At 35.7% G+C, this 18981-nt stretch overlaps 1 pseudogene across 1 annotated transcript in view; it reads left to right on the top strand.

The window, feature by feature from the left end:
- Positions 1-10428, top strand: part of LOC149551088 (ammonium transporter 3 member 1-like) — a 51244-nt pseudogene extending 40816 nt beyond the window's left edge. The window contains exons 3-5 of the transcript XR_016353451.1: positions 9452-9607; positions 9762-10011; positions 10244-10428. The product of XR_016353451.1 is annotated as an ammonium transporter 3 member 1-like (transcript). The remainder of the gene's footprint in view (positions 1-9451; positions 9608-9761; positions 10012-10243) is intronic.
- The last annotated feature ends 8553 nt before the right edge of the window (positions 10429-18981 follow it).

The following is an 18981-nucleotide window of genomic DNA, read 5'->3' as shown; positions in this document are numbered from 1 at the left end:
ATGTAAATTTATTGAAGCACCAAGGAAGACCAAAAGTTAAAAAAACTTTTTACTATTGCTAATGTTGATCATGAAGCCTTGTTGGAGACCCTAAAACAGAGAGAGGACCCTATTAGAATACTCGACTAGGTATATATACTTCTTATGTTATTTTCTTCAAAATGATTTAATCAATTGATGATTATCTTGTTTAATACAATAAGTTACTAAATTTTGTATGATATTGGAATGTAGGTACATCATGAAGAGTTGGAGGGGGGTGGTATTGGGGAGAATTTCTAAAATTTATGATGTATTATGATGTAAAATGTGTAGTTTTTTGTATATGGTTTTGTATTTTGGTAGGTTCTTTGTAAGGAATTATAAGAGGAAGATATTGAACAAGTTCTTCCAAATCATATTTGCATGTGATACAAGGCTATAACGACAATTTTAAGAGCATTTATAACTATATGAAAGATAATTGCATGCATATATCTTATTACAAATTTGGTATTTTCCTTATTTGACATAAAGCTGACATTATGATTATTAAAACTATTTTTATCAAACTAATAAAATAAGAAAAATTTACAAAGTATGGATGAACAATTAGAATACTCGATTTCTTCCATTTTGCAACCAATCATAGCATTTGAAAGCATAAATAGTCATAATATTGTATAATGTTTTGAAATACTTTCATATTGAAAAGTTGTATGAAGCACATTTGGGATAAGCCATGAAATCCATGAAAGAAGATAGCATGTAGGATAAGCAATTAAAGCCAATAAGCAAGATAGCACATGCATAATGACATGATATGAAGTTGGATATGAAGGCTATGAATGGATGAGAAAGTAAAATAGGGTACGCATGGTTAGCTTGATTTTATTTTAGTTGTAGCCCTTGAGGGTACGCATGGTCTATATGGAAAGAATTAGGTTCTTTGTTTAGTGGAGGTATTTTTGAAAGCTTTGACACTTTAGGAGGTTCATTAGTGTTATAAGAAGTGAAGGTGTCAAGGAAATCATCACTTGACATAGGTTCATCAGCATGATCTTGTGACACATGAGTCATTAGAGGTATCAACAATCCCATCATAAATGAGATCTTGGATTTTATGTTTCAACACTATGGAATCTTTAGTTTTATGAAATTTTCTTCCATGGAGATTAATTTAAGAATGCCCCGTGTGTATGTAAAGGTCTTAAGGGAGATTAATTTAAGAATGCAATATTCTCCTCTAACCTTTTCTCAAGTTTAGAATTGATTTCTATCATGTGCTTAGAGAGATGAAGGTAAGAAAGATTATTTGTCTCTTCTAGCTCTTTGTATTGAACATAAAGAAAGAGAGATGACAAGTGAACAAATTTAAGTGCAGTCAATAGATCAAGGAAACCATTTAGTGAAAGAAATTCTTAGTATGCATATCATAGACCATGAAGTTAGAAAATACCAATAGCTCTAAGACCAAAGAGCCATTTTAAGCATGTTCAAGCACTAGAGACATAGAAAATCAAAGTCGATTTATGAAACTCCCCTTAGCAAAAAATGCAAACAAATATTTGCATTTGACGTTTTGACTTGGTTGAAAAAGTTTGACAATAATTGATAATATTGCAAGCTTGATGTTCAAAAGCAATTTTTTTTCCAAGAAAGATAGTGACACGTGGAGTAGTCTTCAAATAATCAAGTAAGGCACAAAGAAACCTTTCATGATATAAGTCAAAGGGGTCAACCTTTCTTGACAACTTTTCAAAATCTAACTCCTAACGACTACAAGTCAGTGCCATTAGCTCTGAGTAGGTGGGTGAACCATAGTGACACCCTTGTTCCAACCATGTAGACCCTCGATCGTCCATGGCCTCCCCGTACCGAGGAGTCTCCAAGGTGCTCTAAGTGCATTTGGAGGTCGATCTTTCGAGGGTCATAACTCAGAGCTCGTGAGGGCTATCGATGAACTATCAAATGCTACAGGACAGTGATGCTGAGGCCTAAAATAACTTATCTCATTTTCGAGAGATCACATTTTGTTTGGATTTAGCACAACGATCTCACTCGATGCCAAAACTCGCAGTGTGCCTTAGTTCATAGGTGCACCACAGCGTAACTTTGAAATCGTTGATCTTGGCATCGAATCGTCAGTGCCATTAGCTTCGGATGGGTGGGTAAACCCTAGTCACACCCTTGTTTTGGCCACGAAGACCATCCATCATTTGCGGCCACCCCGTACCGAGGAGTCTCCAAGGTGCTCTAAGTGCATTTGGAGGTCGATCTTTCGAGGGTCATAACTCAGAGCTCGTGAGGGCTATCGATGAACTCTCAAATGCTACAGGACAGTGATACTGAGGTTTAAAATAACCTATCTCATTTTTGAGAGGTCACATTCTGTTTGGATTCAGCACAACGATCTCGCTCAATGCCAAAACTCGCAATGTGCCCCAGTTCATAGGTGCAGCACAACGTAACTTTGAAACCACTGATCTTGGCATTGAATTGTCAGTTCCATTAGCTTCGGATGGGCGGGTGAACCCTAGTCACACCCTTGTTTTGGCCACGAAGATCATCCATCATTTGCGGCCACCCCATACCGAGGAGTCTCCAAGGTGCTCAAAGTGCATTTGGAGGTCGATCTTTCGAGGGTCATAACTCAAAGCTCGTGAGGGCTATCGATAAACTGTACTAGTGCAACTTGTCCTCCTTTCAAGCTTTGTCTCCTTGAGTCTCCATGCTCGATGTACTAGTGCAATCTCCTATATGGTCACTTATCAAAGAAGAGTCTCTATGCTCTGTTCCTTCCTCTCAATGCCTTTTCCTTGACACCCTTCAACAGCTTCGCAACTTGGCACCTCAACAACTCTAGCTTCTTGGCCTGTGACTCCTTATATAGAAGTTTGGAAAACTTTTCCCGCTCTTCATCTTCTCAATTTTAATTTTAGATCAAATGGATTAGGTAGGATTCAATGAATCTAACACTTATCTTGTTCCTTCTAGAAACATAATGAAGAATCCTCTTGAATTTACCTAAAAATGGTTTACTTAAAATTATGTGCCTCTAGCTCATCATCCTTATCCTCCATTTGGTTCACAAAACTCAAGGTAACAAACTTGTCGGCTTAGATTTGGTGAATCTTTGACTTTTCAAATAATGCAGTAGCTCAGGACTATTGAAATTTTGGTGCTTGACACATATTGTGTTACTCGTCACCAACTATGTTTTACTGATGCTCGACACCTATTGTGGATTCACTCAGCATCCACTAAGCTTTACTAATGCTTGGCATCTAGTACTTTTCTCGGCACCTGAACTTGCTCAGCTCCTTCTGTATTACTCAGCCACACTAGATTTTGCATTTGCTCAGCACTAACTAAAAATTTGCTTGACATGAACTAGCTTGCTCGGCACTCACTAATGAACTTAGTCAAGCTTTGTAGACAACCTTGTTACAACTTATACTTCTAATGTATCTAAGTGTGATCAAACTCTGTATCTTCAAGTGTATTATCAATACATCATTTTACCATTGTCTTAACTGATCCTTGCACTCCATTACAAAACCGTAACTCAACCTTTCCCTTGGGTGCTTTTGTTACATCTTGTTGATTAAATCCTCTTCATCAATCAACTAAGTGATGGTACTTAGATCTTATGAAAAATTGTCATTCTAGCAAATAGTAGGTTTGACATTAGTGGCAAAACAATGATTGAAAACATTCTTTATCAACAATCTCCCTCTTTGCAAACAATATGATCTTTTTCAATTAGATTTCCAACATTAGAAACCTCCATCTTATGCTTCAAGTTTAACTGAGATCCAAGTCTAGCAAACTGACTAGCCCTAATTCCAATAGGGCTCTCCACACGATCAGTTCTATTCTCACCACTCAATCCAACAACTTTAAAGTCTTCAACAACTTCCTCATATATACCTTCAGTACCCACATGCCTAAGTACACCACCTAAAGCACTCACAATTTCAGCAATCATGTCAGTACTCTTCATCAATGCTATCTGAGATCTAAAACTAGCTTTAACCTCCTCCATTTTAGATCTAAAATCTTCTTTAACCTTCTCTAAGATTCTTTCTTCCACAACATTACTAAGATCATCAATTTCCCTAGGGTTCAATATTCTTGGAGGCATCTTTCAAGATCCTTTGCAAATCCAAAGCAATAGATCCAAAAATCCAGAAGATCAATAAGCTCTACTAGATCAACCATCTCTTCCAACCTTCACCCAAGTCCTGGTTCAAACTACCTCTACTTCAACCATTTATCTACACACTCAAGAAAACCTTCACTCTGATACCACCTGATGTAGTGCAAGACAGGAGATTCCCTAAAAGAGATGTCCTAGCCCCCAGCAAATAACCACACAATGGAAACACAACAATAAAGAAAGATTTGATATCAAATCACAACACTTTATTCATAAATATAAATGTTTACATGCAATATGCCCGACTATAAGGCCTTCTAGGATAGGGCCAAATACAACAGAAATTACAAAATAGTTCTGCAAGATCCAACTGCAAATTAATCTCAGCTAGTCCAGATCTGTAACATAACAACACTTTGGTAGAAACCTCCAAGATCTCAACTTGTGCTCACAAGCCACCAAACAACCTCCTTGTTTCTAAACTGTAACCACTAGCTCTTCAAAGTTCACTTCTACACTTCATCCTCTTCTCCAAGCTGGATGATAATGACTAAAGACTCCACAAAACCCCTTAATTATACCCAACTAAGCCACAAGTCGACCTAGTAGGTTACAAAATTAAATAAACCCTTACATTAAGTGCATATCTAAGCCACAAGTCAGCTTACAACAAACATTAAATACAAAGTGTTAACCCTCATGTTAACCTACGATGACCCCACAAAAATACTTGGGACAAGCCCCCAAGTTTACAACCATAATTAAATGCACGTAAGAGAGATAACCAAGACCCCACATAAGTCCACAAAACTCCTAGATTGATCCACATCATGATCACACACTACATGCACTAAAACAATCAAGAAAACCTATAAGAACTCCAGTCGGCACCAACACAATGTTGAGTGTCAACAAACTCCCATGCATTGCCAAGTAACCAATACATGTTGAGCACAATAGAGAGTGCCGAGAAATGGTATCTACCAAGCTCTTCAATGATCGAGCCCCTTCAATGGCTAAGCACCTCGGCCAACACTACTTTCAATAATGATCGAGCACACTCTTTGGTGACTAAGTCCACAACTCTAAATCCAAACACCTCTAACATGCAAGATTGCAAGCAAGCCCAGGATGCTCCTGCATCACCCTATATCCCAAGTTAGATTGTTACAAATCAAAGATCTATATTTTATTTAAAAGTTCCATGATTGAGAGCCTTTTGGTGGGTTTTTAGTTCTGAGAAGAGAAAAAGGATATGTGGGGTCTAAGTATTTGTGATAAAGGATCTGTGCCCATTTTCTTTAGAGATTTTCGAACATTCTCCAAACCATCTTCGCTCCTAAGGATTTGTTTTTCCATTCTAAATTTTTAATTCCCAAACCTCCTTCTTTCAGTCTACAAATTTTTCCCACTTAATTAGTGCTTATTTTTTCTTATCTTTCATTCCTTTCCAGAAGAAATTCCTTAGCTTGCTATTTATTTTATTTAAGACTCCCTTTGGAAGAGGTAAACATGACATTTGATAAGTTGGGATTGCTGAGAGAACAAATTTCGTTTTAATTTCCCTTCCTACCTTTGTTAACCATTTCCCCTTCTAGTTTTTCATTCTTTGGTCTATTTTATCCATAACTGGATTTCATATCTTATTTGTTCGAACTTTTTCTTCTATTTGGATCCCTAAGTATTTGTAAGGAAAATTGCCTTTACTGAAACCCATTATTCCACAAATGCTTGTTCCTATTCCAAGATTTGTGTTCATGAAGAAGATTTCCTATTTTTCTTTGTTGACTTCTAGACCTGAAGCTAAGGAATAGGTGGTGATTATTTGTTTGAGATTTCTGGCTTCTTCTAGGTTACTTTCCCCAGACAGAATTGTATTGTCTGCAAATTGCTGATGGGTTACTTTATCTACTCCTTCATCGACTAGAACTCCTTTTATTTTTTATTTTGTCTGGCTTTTAATAGATCTACCAAAGGTTTCTACCATTATTATGAAAAGGAAAGGGGAGATAGGATCTTCTTTTCTAACACCTCTCGAGATATTAAAATAACCCTTCGGTCCCGCATTAATTAAAATTGAAAATTTGGGGGTAGATATACAGTTGAAGATGGGGTTTATCCATTGTTTAGAGAAACCAAAGGCCTCTAACGTCTTGCAAAGGAATCTTTAGTCTACTTTATCTTGATGAAGGTAAGGGATTTGGATATAAAGTTAGAGAATGGGAAGTCCACTTATGTGAAGTTGCACATATGGTGAGTCTAATGGGAAGAAAGTTAGGGCTTGAACACAGGTGCAAATGAGGCAATTTGCTTTGGATCAAGGTTGGATTGTGGAGAAGATCATAGTGTTGGGACATTCCTCTTCAACTCATTATTTTGTCCTTGGTGGCCAGAGTTTTATTCATAATCAACTTTTGAATTTACTTATTTCTATTTGCTTTCAAGTACAAAAGACAACAATCATGTTGGAAACAAAGCTCTAGAGTTGAGTGGATCAACTCTTCCTATAGGAAAGATTTTGATTTGTGATAGACTATTACTTCTAGTTACAAATAGACTTTTATTTGGCAAGATGTGATAACGCTCATGAAATTAATGGCTTAAAATTTATTGATTGGTGAGAGATTGTATTGATGCATCCAATTATCCCGTTAAGTCAACATCTTCAATTATCTAAAATCGTCAATAAATTCTAACTGATGCATAAAAATGCCCTCAAATATTTGTGAATTGAAATAAACATATCTCCACAACTCAACTTAATTGATTACAAATGTTAAATGTCAATTACAGACAAACAACAAAGTCTTTTTTAGTTCTTTCTATAGAACTATAACAAAGGGAGAGAGCTTATAAATGTTAAATGTTGGCTATAAATAAATAATGAACATACTATTGTCAAGTTCCTGCCTTGGAACTATAGTGGAGGGAGACAAATTTAAGCACTGATTATTAATAGCTAATCAAAATTATGCTCATTGTTTCAAAAATTGTTTGCTTTTGCCAAGAGCATTAGTGAAACTGCACTTTTAAAAAAAAATTATAGGTCTTTAATGGGAGAGACACCCATCCCACCAGGGGCTATTTAATTGGTTGGTTGAGATTCTCCATTCACAAGATAATTAATTGGTTGTTTTATTTTCCCTCCACCATATGTCAAAAACACTCTGTAGTACATATGCAAACAATTCACATTGTTACTCCAATAAAATTAGCAGCGTTGAATTTGTATCCTACCTTTAAGGAAATTTGTTTTTTGCAACTTGTTTTATCTGTGATTTATGAATAAACTTGTAATTGCTCAGTTTGTAAGCTAACTAAATAATATTTGTGTTTAGTCAATTTTATTTCATTTTTCCTCCATTGTTTGCTTTCAAGAAATCTATACATTGTAATTCTATTCATATGTAAATAAATAATAATTAATTTATTCTTCTTATTCTTATTCTAATTTTTTCTCTTTTACTACATATTTGTTGTTTGTTTCTTTTCAAACTAGATTATTTTTTTATTTTTATTTTTTAATTACATCTTTGTTCCAACTAGATTTTAACGTTTGAAAATTAGGCTTGAATTCAAAAAAGGACATATTTGTACCTTGCCTTTAATAGGTAGAGTATAATAATATGAGTATATCTTCCGAGAGTAGTAACCATTTGCAAGTTCAAAAGAAGAGGTATTTTAATCAAAGAAAGGAAGTGGTCCCTTGAAAAGCCCCCTTGAATAAGATACCTAATGCTTTTTCAATTTTTGTCGACTGGAATGTTGGCAATGGGATGTAGTCACATTCAACCAAGCCGTCATAAAAATATACATGACACCAAGGGTGAACTTCAAATTGCAGGCCGGACGGAAACATATAAGTTCAGCATCAGCTTTCTTTTGTGGAACGTCGGCTCGGCCATTTTAGTCCCAGCAAATCTTAACTCTCACAAAACGCAGCGAGAGCATCTTTAGCATTTCAAGGTTGGAAGAGTTCTCCTACATTTCTCCTATTAGGAAACAAAGGCAAGAAATACATAAAATACAAATACACAATTCAATTGACACACACACACGAGAAATTTAATTTAATCTAATGGATAGATTACATAATGCCTCTGTATTGAGTCTTTCAATTCCTTGCAGGCTTTATATGGACTCCCCTGTTTTGGGGCAGAGCACTCTGTTTTTATTAGATGTTATCCAGTTTCTTTTCTATTAATTCTTGATTCTTGTAAGACGGATTTAGAGCATCCTGTAGATTTTAATAAAAGAGAGGGAGAAAAATGGCGAGTAAATATAAAGACTTATTTGTGGTTTTTCCTTTCTTGAGCTCAGAGTTAGTGATTTGTAAAGTTTTAACAAAGGAGATTGAGACATGTATTTTTGGAACCAATAGCAATTTGCTTCAAATTCTTTGCTGCAATTTTTTTTTAGAAAAAAGGATAAAAATTTATTAAGACAGAAAGGATTACAACAAGGTCATGAGCAACAAGTTCATCAAATTCTTGTTCCAGCTCAAAGGGAAGCTGCCCTATATCCATAATATTCCAGCCTGGAGCATGATCAGAAGTCCATTTGGCCAAACAATCAGCAGCTGTTCCATTCACGAAGAATGTAAGTAAACCTAATGAACTCAAGAGAGGTACAATAAAGAAGACTCTGATTAACAACAGTGGCTAGCTGCCAACTAACATTCTCAAGCTCTTGCGAGAAAAGCAAGTTTACCACCACTTGATAGTCAAATTCACAGATTCAAATTTAAGAATTTTTAAGTTTACTAGATTTTCTTTGCTTTAGTTGTAGAATCGACGTCCTCAATTTTGCAGCTCCATAATTTTGATTTGATTGCCTTTTTCTAATTTCCAGCGTAGAAATTTGAAATTTTGTGATATTCTGTGTTGATTTCTATTCTGTTGTACTCTCCTAAACATTCTGTAGTAGGCCCTTTGGTGGGGATCAGTAGAAAATCATGTTTTATGAAGATAAATATCATACATTACGCCTTTCTGACTTTCTAATAGATCATAAACTCTGATGAGTTTTTTCACAGGATTTGAATTGAACACTTAAATTTGTAGCTGCCATGGCGGACACAGAGCCGATTCCCCGCCGCAACGGCACAGCAGTACCAGACTTGGTTTCCTTTAACATAGGAGGACCCCAAATGCAATGCAAATGATATCTGTTGCTCTATCACAAGGTGCAAGCCAAATGGTATATGCAGCTCTTGTATCGGTAACTCTAACTTTGGTGGCTTTGGATATGAAACCAGATCTTGATTTCCTCTACCGAAGCATTGTTATCCTCTATCGAATCATTGTGAAGAAGAAATGGGCAGTTAATTCAGCATTCATGGCTCTTTGTGCATTTGTACCAGTCTGGCTCAGCTTTTCATATGCTGTTGGGGCTTTCAGTTTGTGGGGAGGAGGATTCCTTTTGCGGTGGGGTTTCATTGATTTTAGCTCTGCCGCAGCTTATTGGGTATGCCCAATTCTTTCTTCTTCCTTAAGCACTTTCTCCTACGTTACCTACTGATTCTATGATTCTAGGTAACCTCATCGTTTCTATTGATTGAATTTATGAGGAGATTCTGTGGCCTGATTGTTTTTATTGATTGAATTCTTGAGGAGAACAGGTAGGACATAGGCTACAACAGCACAGAGAAAGATTTTTGTATATGCTGACTGAAGTTGGTTTCTTGTGGTTGGGTTGGTGTGGTTTTAATGGAAGCGCCCGTTATGCTGCCAATGTTGTTTCATCCATGGCTGTTCCTAATACCAACATATGTGCACCTACAAGTCTTCTTGTATGGACTTGTTTGGATCTTATATTCTTATATTGTTTGGATCTTATAACTGGACTAGTCTGCATTACCCCAGGCGCTGGTAAGTTAAAATCCCATTATTAGCCCTGCTTTGCAAAAGAATACTTGAAGGAGAGGAACCAGTATTTGAAAGACAATTTAAATGTCTTTCAGTATTTGAATCTCTTCCTATGGATGTGATAATAGTCGTTAAATTAATATTCATATTTGTTAGTTTGACAGTTGATGTGTATCAGATTCAAAATTTAAGTGAAACCTATTTCATAAAATATTTTCTCTCTCTTGTTGTGCAGGTGTTGTTCAAGGATGGACTGCCATTGTGATGTAAGTGCTCTCTGGTTGTATTCCATGGTTCACTATGGTGATAGTTCACAAAAAACCAATGCCGCTGCAGAAAATTGATGAAATATTGGCTATAATGGATGCAAGTTTCAAATGGGTTTTGTCTAATAATGGATGCATGCTTTAATATTATGGATAGTGGGTAGCTTCCCTTTGAGCTGGTACAAGAATTTAATGAAATTGTTTTTCATGACAGAGCTCCTTGTTGAGCTCTCCTTGTTGCAATCCTTTCTATCTTAATAAATTTTTACCCCTCTTTTTTCAAAGAGCTAGTAAAAAGAACTAGTTTCAAACTTTCAACATTGAAGATTGATAAAGATTCACTATTAAAGTTACAAATGATGTGCAATTGAGAATTAGATATGATTCATTCTTACTGAATTAAAGACGAGATTTTCTATGATAGTACTCAAATGCTCTAGAAAATTAAGATAATAGCAATGCCATTCGAAAAGCGATGATTTCCTCTTTGCAAAGGCTCTATTTATAGGTTTTTGGAGCAAGTTGAGGAGCTTGGATGAGGTGGTGCCCATGTGTCTCCTATATATGTGTCTCTTATATATGTCATCCATATAGGAGACACATGGATGAGGATAATAGCCATGTAAGAGGAAAAATGTTCACATATGTGTGAGTAACTTAGATGGTGACTTGTCTATGACAAGTGAGGACAAAGATGTAAGAAAGTGGAGGCTCAAGATTTTGAACACAAAAGGGGAGACAAGTGTAAGAGAAATGACTTACATTGGAGGTAATGTGAATGTGATCCCTTTTTAGTAAGGTTGTGTGACCAACCACTTAGTGCTAAGAGGGTTAGAAATGGCCTTTTAATAATGATTAGTGAGTGATCAGTAAAAGTATTAGACTTAGTCAGTGAGGTGATGGGTGTAGGTTAGGATGTGTAATCACCCAAAATTTTAATCATTATAGAATTAATTTAACATTATATTTAATAAATATATTTAAATGGGGACATGACAGGGAACCTTCATGCCATGAAAGAGAAAGCTCAGGAGCGTCTCGATGATAATACCAGGAAGATTAGGGATTTTGGTTTCTTTGAGGCTCTAGGCAAAGTTGAATCCCTTAACTTTAGAGATTTGGAGGAATGGGAACTTCATGAGAAATTTAACTAGAAGGAAAAGGCCAGAGTTGATTGGCTCTAGGAGGGAGATATGAAAACTATCCTTTTTTAGAAAATTGTGCAAGCTCGTCAGAATCAGAGCTATATTTATTCTTTGGTTAATTCAAAAGGTCTTTAATTGCCTTCCTTGCCTGCTTTACTCCAGGAGGTTGCTTGGTACTTCTCTACCCTCTTTTCTGAGGACTCTACCCCAGTTGTCAATGAAAAGACTATTATTTATTTATTTATTCCCTCCCTTGATACTCGGGAAATGAATGATTATCTCATGTGACTTCTCTCTATGGCTGAGTTGGAGGAGGTGGTTTTTGGTATGCATAAAGGAAAAACTCCAAGCCATGATGGATTTCCTATTGAATTCTTCCAAGAAATTTGGGATATTATTAATTAGGATTTGTTGGAGGTGGTTAGGGAAAATTATTCTAGCAAGAAGATGCTCCTGGCTTGAATTCTACCTTCTTAGCTCTTATTCCAAAAAATGACGGGGCTAATAAACTGGAGTTTGTTAGGCCTATTACTTTGTCTACTATGGTCTACAAAGTTATTACCAAGTTGATCGCTGAGAGGCTTAAAAGGTGGCTCCCTACCATTATCTTAGAAGAACAAGGTGGTTTTGATGTAGAAAAGAAAATTTTAGATGGGATTTTTATTGCTACTGAAGTTATTCATTCTATGGCTCGTTCAAGGGAATGATCTATGTTTATTAAATTGGATATGGCCAAGGTCTATGATAGAGTTAAATGGAGTTTCCTAAGGAATATTCTTCTTTCCTTTGGCTTTATCCTAGAGTGTGTAAGTTGGACTATGAGTTGTGTTACTACTGCATCTTTCTCTACTCTTCGTAATGGCCAGCCTTCCTAGTTATTTGGTGCCTCTAGGGGTCTACGCCAGGCTGATCCTCTCTCCCCCTATCTCTTTATTAGTAAGGCAGAGGGCCTAGGCAGATTTATGAAGTGTCACGTTTCTCATAATTCCATTCATGGTTGGCATTGGGATAATGGGTTACCTTCTCTTTCTCACCTTCAATTTGTTGATGACACCGCTCTTGCGAGTATTCCTTGAGACATCCAAGAAGTTGAGGCTATTTAGCCTACTCTTGCCATCTATTTGACAACATCAAGCCATAAAATTAATGAGCATAAGTTCTCTATTTTTTTTTTTAACACTCTTGAACCTATTCAAAGGAGGATTGCTAATATCTTGCGGTTTCAGATTGGGTCACTCCCTTTGACTTATCTCGGCATTCCTATCATTGTTTCTAGGCAACCATGAGCCATCTGGGAGAATTTGCTAAACAAGCTTCGCGTGAAGGTAAATAAAATTGGACTCTTAGATGAATTTCTACTAAGATACTACTCTGATTACCTGTCATGACCCTGTTTTGACATATAACCCTCATAACATATACAATTATATATATATATATATATATATATATATATATATATATACGTTGTAAATGTTATTCAATAAAAATATTAAATATATTTCTAACAATTTTATTTCAATAACAATATACATAATAAATATTTTAATATAAATGGAATACATTTCTATTTTAGTGAGTAATGATATAAAGACGTGTAATAAGGACTCAGGAGGAAAAGCGTTCAAAAGAAAGGGAGGAGATTTATAAATTAAAGTACCAAGAGCCATAAGCTATAAGGAAAAACGGTCATCTAGCTAGGAAAGTGGAACCATGTAAGGCGGGGATCATCAACAGGGAGTCTCAGCGGCAAAACTAAACAACTGCCACACGATTGGGAAGTAGAGTACATCACGTGGGTTGATCGGCTTCCATGTGGCTTCCATGTGGCTTGGGCGTTGAACAAGACAAAGAAAGGCAACCATAGACATATGTTGAGATAAGCAAACATAGTAAACAATCTAAGGGAAAGTAATAGGAGCCCCTAGCTACCTACGTATAAAGAACATTGGTCATTGAGCAAGCAAAGAGAAGACTTTGAAATGAACATATCAATTTAAGTGCTAACATACACCAAATATTAACTAGCACTTGCACCCAAAGGAGCAAGGGGTATGTTGATAGTGACAAAGTATGCAAGTCCATATAAGATACCTCTTCACATAATTGTGTTTACCAAACATTTAAAAGAAATGAAAGGAAAACAAAATAAACATATTTAAATAATAAATAATAGGGTTGCATACATAGTTAAATAATAAATAATTAAACAAAATAATCAAAGAGTTCGCTACTAGCACAAATATCCATGACCAAATGCACATGTACCTCTTCAATGAAGACCCCCTTGAGTGAGAATATTAGAGAGCCCATAGAGATTAATCATGATCTCAATCTCTAATTCCACACTATTAGCATCCTCTGTAGTCTCCAATCTATCTTTTGCAATTAACTTACAAGCCTAACCTCCCTTGCAACCTTCATAACATCAAAATACTTCCCCCCCTTTGACATCAAGGACATAGTGTCTTAAGCAAATACTTAAGATCTAAATTTGCATGCATTTCTCCCCCTTACACAGAAACAACATATCTAAAAAAATCTACATGCATCATTTTGATATTGTATTGCTCTTGAACACAAAGGGACATCGCATCCATCTTCGAGAGACTAACTATAACAAATTAACGTCAATGCCAATAAAACATTCATTTGGGCTATAATATTGCCCTTTTCATTGATGACAACACTTGTGGACCTTCATAACACTAAATTATCCCCCCTTCTTGGACGCCGAGGACAAATAATGACTTAAAAACACTCAATGCCAATTTGTATACATTTCTCCCTCTCAAATGAAAACAACATATTTACCAAAAATAATTTCACACACACACACACACACATATGTATATATCTATCTGCGTGTGTGTACCTTCACAAAACATGTTTTCAATATGTATAAACACTTCTATAAACATAGTCGACTCCCTTAATCAAATAACTCCCCCTTGAAGAATCAACCAAAATGGAATGCAACTAAGAACTTATATAATCCTATTTTGTAAGAACCTAATTCATGTACGATTTAATGATCATCTTAGGCCCACTTTAGTGCTTTTCTATGGTAGCACATCATATGACAATGGGTACCTAAATTCAAATGAGTCCTCCACTCCTTTCAATCTTTACTTAAACTCAAGATTAGCCTTTATTTTTAGGTTGGCTTTCCCCTTTTTCATCCAATCCCATTATTCATTTAATCATCTTGGTCGTAGAGCCTTATTTGTGGCCGTCTTGATTTGCCATGACCCTAGATTGAGTTGTAATTGCAAATCCCACACATACCATATTCCTCTAGCACCCAATACAAATCTAGGCTCATTCTCCTTGATACAAAACTCTGTTGGCATTTTTTCCCCAAGGATTTGGCCCAAATATGGCCCACAAATCTATCTGAAGTTTTAGGGGGAATGGTTATTCTATTCTATTAAATGATTTGAGATGTATATAGACCCATCAACTCCTCATTTTGGCATCCATAATCAATTATACATTATCTAGTATTGTGCAATGAAAATCAAGATCCACAAGTGCATCCATCATTGTCAATTTTTTTTAGAGATCAAACATTCAAGCTATCAGATAAAAAAAGAAAATCAAATTCAAGAGCCATGAAGTTTAAGCATTCAATTTCTCTCAAGCAACTATAGCGCTTCAAATAAAAAGATAGTAATTTACACATTTCACTTGACCCCATTCAAACTTAAGATTATACAAAATAGTCATTTAACTCATAACAACATAACTAAAGATAACTCCCAATTTAAATATTTTTTCCACTTATAATATTATAATTCACTTATATAAGACTACAAATTTACTCTATATATATATATATATAATTTTTTAATTATATATCTCAACTAAACTACAACTAATAAGTCACCTCAATCTTTTTTACTAGAATTGTTGAGAATACTTTCAAGACCTTCAATCCAACCTTTAAAAATGAAGTACCACCATGTTAGATACCTCTATTTGTTTTACCAAAAAGTTGTCAAAGCCTTTTTTATCAAAATGATCAGACAGAGCACATACTCGTAAAAAGCAGCAGTTCCGTGCATCCATAAGATAATAGTTTATTTTAAAACATGGAACAAAAAACAATTGGAAGAGCTCTCCCCGAAACCTATCTACAAAAGCAGCAGTGATGTATATAAAAAACATAAACCCTCAACTAGTTGCTGTAACACAAGTTAACAAGTTAACAAAGACGCTAGTCTTTCCTAGTTTATGATAAAATCTATGAGTTTCTTAAAATTCAAAACTTAGACAAAATTATATGTGCCAATGTTTTGATGATGTTCAATGAAAGTACAAGTAAGATCATGATCATGAGTGTGATTTAAAAAAGAATCGAACAGGATTAAATCCCCAAAAAACGAAGCGCAAAATGCTGTGTTTACTGATTGCGCTTAGAAAGAATACATCCACATCTATAGAGTATAACAAATTAAATAAACCTTTACATGTGTACTTATTCCTATTTTAAAATAATCCTTTGGTGACCTTATACAAAGCAATTTCAATCCGTGCCTTCGACACGGCACCAATGTATAAAATTCATTCACCAAAGAAAGGGTGACCATAATACTAACAAAAAAATGTTATCAACGTATTTCACAACATACTTTAGAAGAGAAACCATGCTTTATATCTTCATACTTCTTCCCCTGTCCTACGTCATCTCCAAAGTTGTTTGTCCGACGACCTCGATGGAATGAAAAGCTAGATGAACACCATGATTGTGCTTGCGACAACGATGTTCCACCTAACGACAAATGTAGCTGCCACAATTTTCTTAACAAATTACATACCATCCCCATTAAATGCTCCATTGGGATTTGTTGCTGCTACGAAAAGGCTGCAGAGAGCAGGCTTTGCAAAAAGCCCTCTAGAGCTACACCCAATAATCCTGCAATTGCATGATATTTCATCAATTTTCTGTAGCTGAGTTGGTTTCTTGTGAACCATGGAATACTACAAGAGAGCACTCCCATCACAATGGCAGCCCATCCTTGAACAAAACCTACACAACAAGAGAGCAAAAATATTTGATGAAATAGGTTTCACTCAAATTTTCAATTTGAGACACATCAACTGTCACACTAACAAACAAATATGAATATTAATTTAACAACTATTATCACATTCATTGAAAGAGATTCAAATACTGAAAGACACAAAAATTGTCATTCACATACTGGCTCCTCTGCCCTGAGTATTCTTTTGCAAATTAGGGCTAATAATGGGATTTTAACTTACCAGCGCCTGGGGTGAAGCAGACTAGTCCAGTTATAAGATCCAAACAAGTCCATACAAGAAGACTTGTAGATGCACATATGTTAGTATTAGGAACAACCATGGATGAAACAACATTGGCAGCATAAGGAGTGCTGCTATTAAAACCACACCAACCCAACCACAAGAAACCAACTCTAGTTAGCATAAGCAAAAATCTTTCTCTGTACTTTTGTAGCCTATGTCCTACTTGTTCTCCGTATAAATTCAATCAATAAAAACAATCAGGGCACATAATCTCCTCATAAATTCAATCAATAGAAACAATGAGGATACTTAGAATCATAGTATGAATAGGTAATGTAGAAGAAAGTGCTCAAGGAAGAAGAAAAATTTGTGCATACCCAATAAGCTACAGCAGAGCTAAAATCAATGAAAACCTAGTGCAGAAGAAATCCTCCAAAGCCCCAATAGCATATGAAAAGCTAAGCCAAAGTGGTACAAATGCATAGAAAGCCATGAATGCTGAACTAACTACCCATTTCTTCTTCACAATGATTCGATACAGGATAACAATGCTTCGGTAGAGGAAATCAAGATGTGGTATCATATACAAAGCCACCAAAGTTGGAGCTACCGATACAAGAGCTGCATATGCCATTTGGCTTGCATCTTGTGATAGAGCAGCAGATATCATTTGCATTGCATTTTGGGGTTCTCCTATGTTAAAGAAAACCAAGTCTGGTACTGGTGTGCCATTGCGGTGGGGAATCGGCTCTGTGTCCGCCATGACAGCTACAAATTTAAGTGTTCAATTCAAATCCTGTGAAAAAACTCATCAGAGTTTATGATCTATTAGAAAGTCAGAAAGGCGTAATGTATGATATTTATTTTCATAAAACATGATTTTCTACTGATCCCCACACCAAAGGGCCTACTACAGAATGTTTAAGAGAGTATAACAGAACAGAAATCAACACAGAATATCACAAAATTTCAAATTTCTATGCTGGAAATTAGAAAAAGGCAATCAAATCAAAATTATGGAGCTGCAAAATTGAAGACTTCGATTCTACAACTAAAGCAAAGAAAATCTAGTAAACTTAAAAATTCTTAAATTTGCATCTGTGAATCTGACTCTCAGGTGGTGGTGGACTTGCTTGCGGATGTTAGTTGGTAGCTAGCCACTGTTGTTAATCAGACTCTTCTCTTTTGTACCTCTCTTGAGTTTATGAGGTTTACTTACATTCTTCGTGAATGGAACATAGCTGCGGATTGTTTGGCCAAATGGGCTTTTGGTCATGCTCCAGGCTGGCATATTATGGATAGGGGGCAGCTTCCCTTTGAGCTGGTACAAGAATTTGATGAACTTGTTGCTCACGACCTTGTTGTAATCCTTTGTCTTAATAAATTTTTACCCCTCTTTTTCCAAAAAAAATTGCATCAAAGAATTTGAAGCAAATTGCTATTGGTTCCAAGAATACATCTCAATCTCCTCTGTTAAAACTTTACAATATCACTAACTTTGAGCTCAAGAAAGGAAAAACCACAAATACGTCTTTATATTTACTCACCATTTTTCTCCCTCTCTTTTATTAAAATCTACAGGATGCTCTATGCTGCCGTCTTACAACAATCAAGAATTAATAGAAAAGAAACTAGATAACCTCTAATAAAAACAGAGTGCTTTGCCCCAAAACAGGGGAGTCCATATAAAGCCTGCAAGGAATTGAAAAACTCCATACAGAGGCATTATGTATTCTCTCCATTATATTAAATTATATTTCTCGTGTGTGTGTGTGAATTGAATTGTGTATCTCTATTTTCTGTATTTCTTGCCTTTGTTTTCTATAGCCTGACAAATCGTTGGAAGAAAGATCCAATTTTCTTGGAGATTTTTTTTAACTCAGAGAGTGAATCTGATTTCCTAAAAAATTAGGAATGGGACCAAATCCAATCTAACTAATGCAAACTCACATCCCGTTCTCTTTCAAAAAATATTGATTGAATACTTGTAGAAAGAGTGAGGGAACGGTAATATTGAGATTGTTCATGCCACGAGGCACTTCAAACAATGGGAAATCTAATCACAGGAATAGTCAAGAAAACATGTTAAACTAAATGAAATTAAAGCTAATTGCAACCTATGTTACCAAAAATGAGAAAGGGTAATGGCAACATAACAGCAATGGATATATAAACACAGACATGCATTTACACATATACACATAGGAGAACTCTTCCAACCTTGAAATGCTAAAGATGCTCTCGCTATGTTTTGGGAGAGTTAAGATTTGTTGGAACTAAAATGGCCGAGC

This window comes from Cupressus sempervirens, chromosome 6 (genome assembly GCF_028749045.1).
Source record: "Cupressus sempervirens isolate cs-2001-9-10 chromosome 6, ASM2874904v1, whole genome shotgun sequence".
Taxonomy (NCBI): domain Eukaryota; kingdom Viridiplantae; phylum Streptophyta; class Pinopsida; order Cupressales; family Cupressaceae; genus Cupressus; species Cupressus sempervirens.
This window is presented reverse-complemented; position numbering and strand designations above follow the sequence as displayed.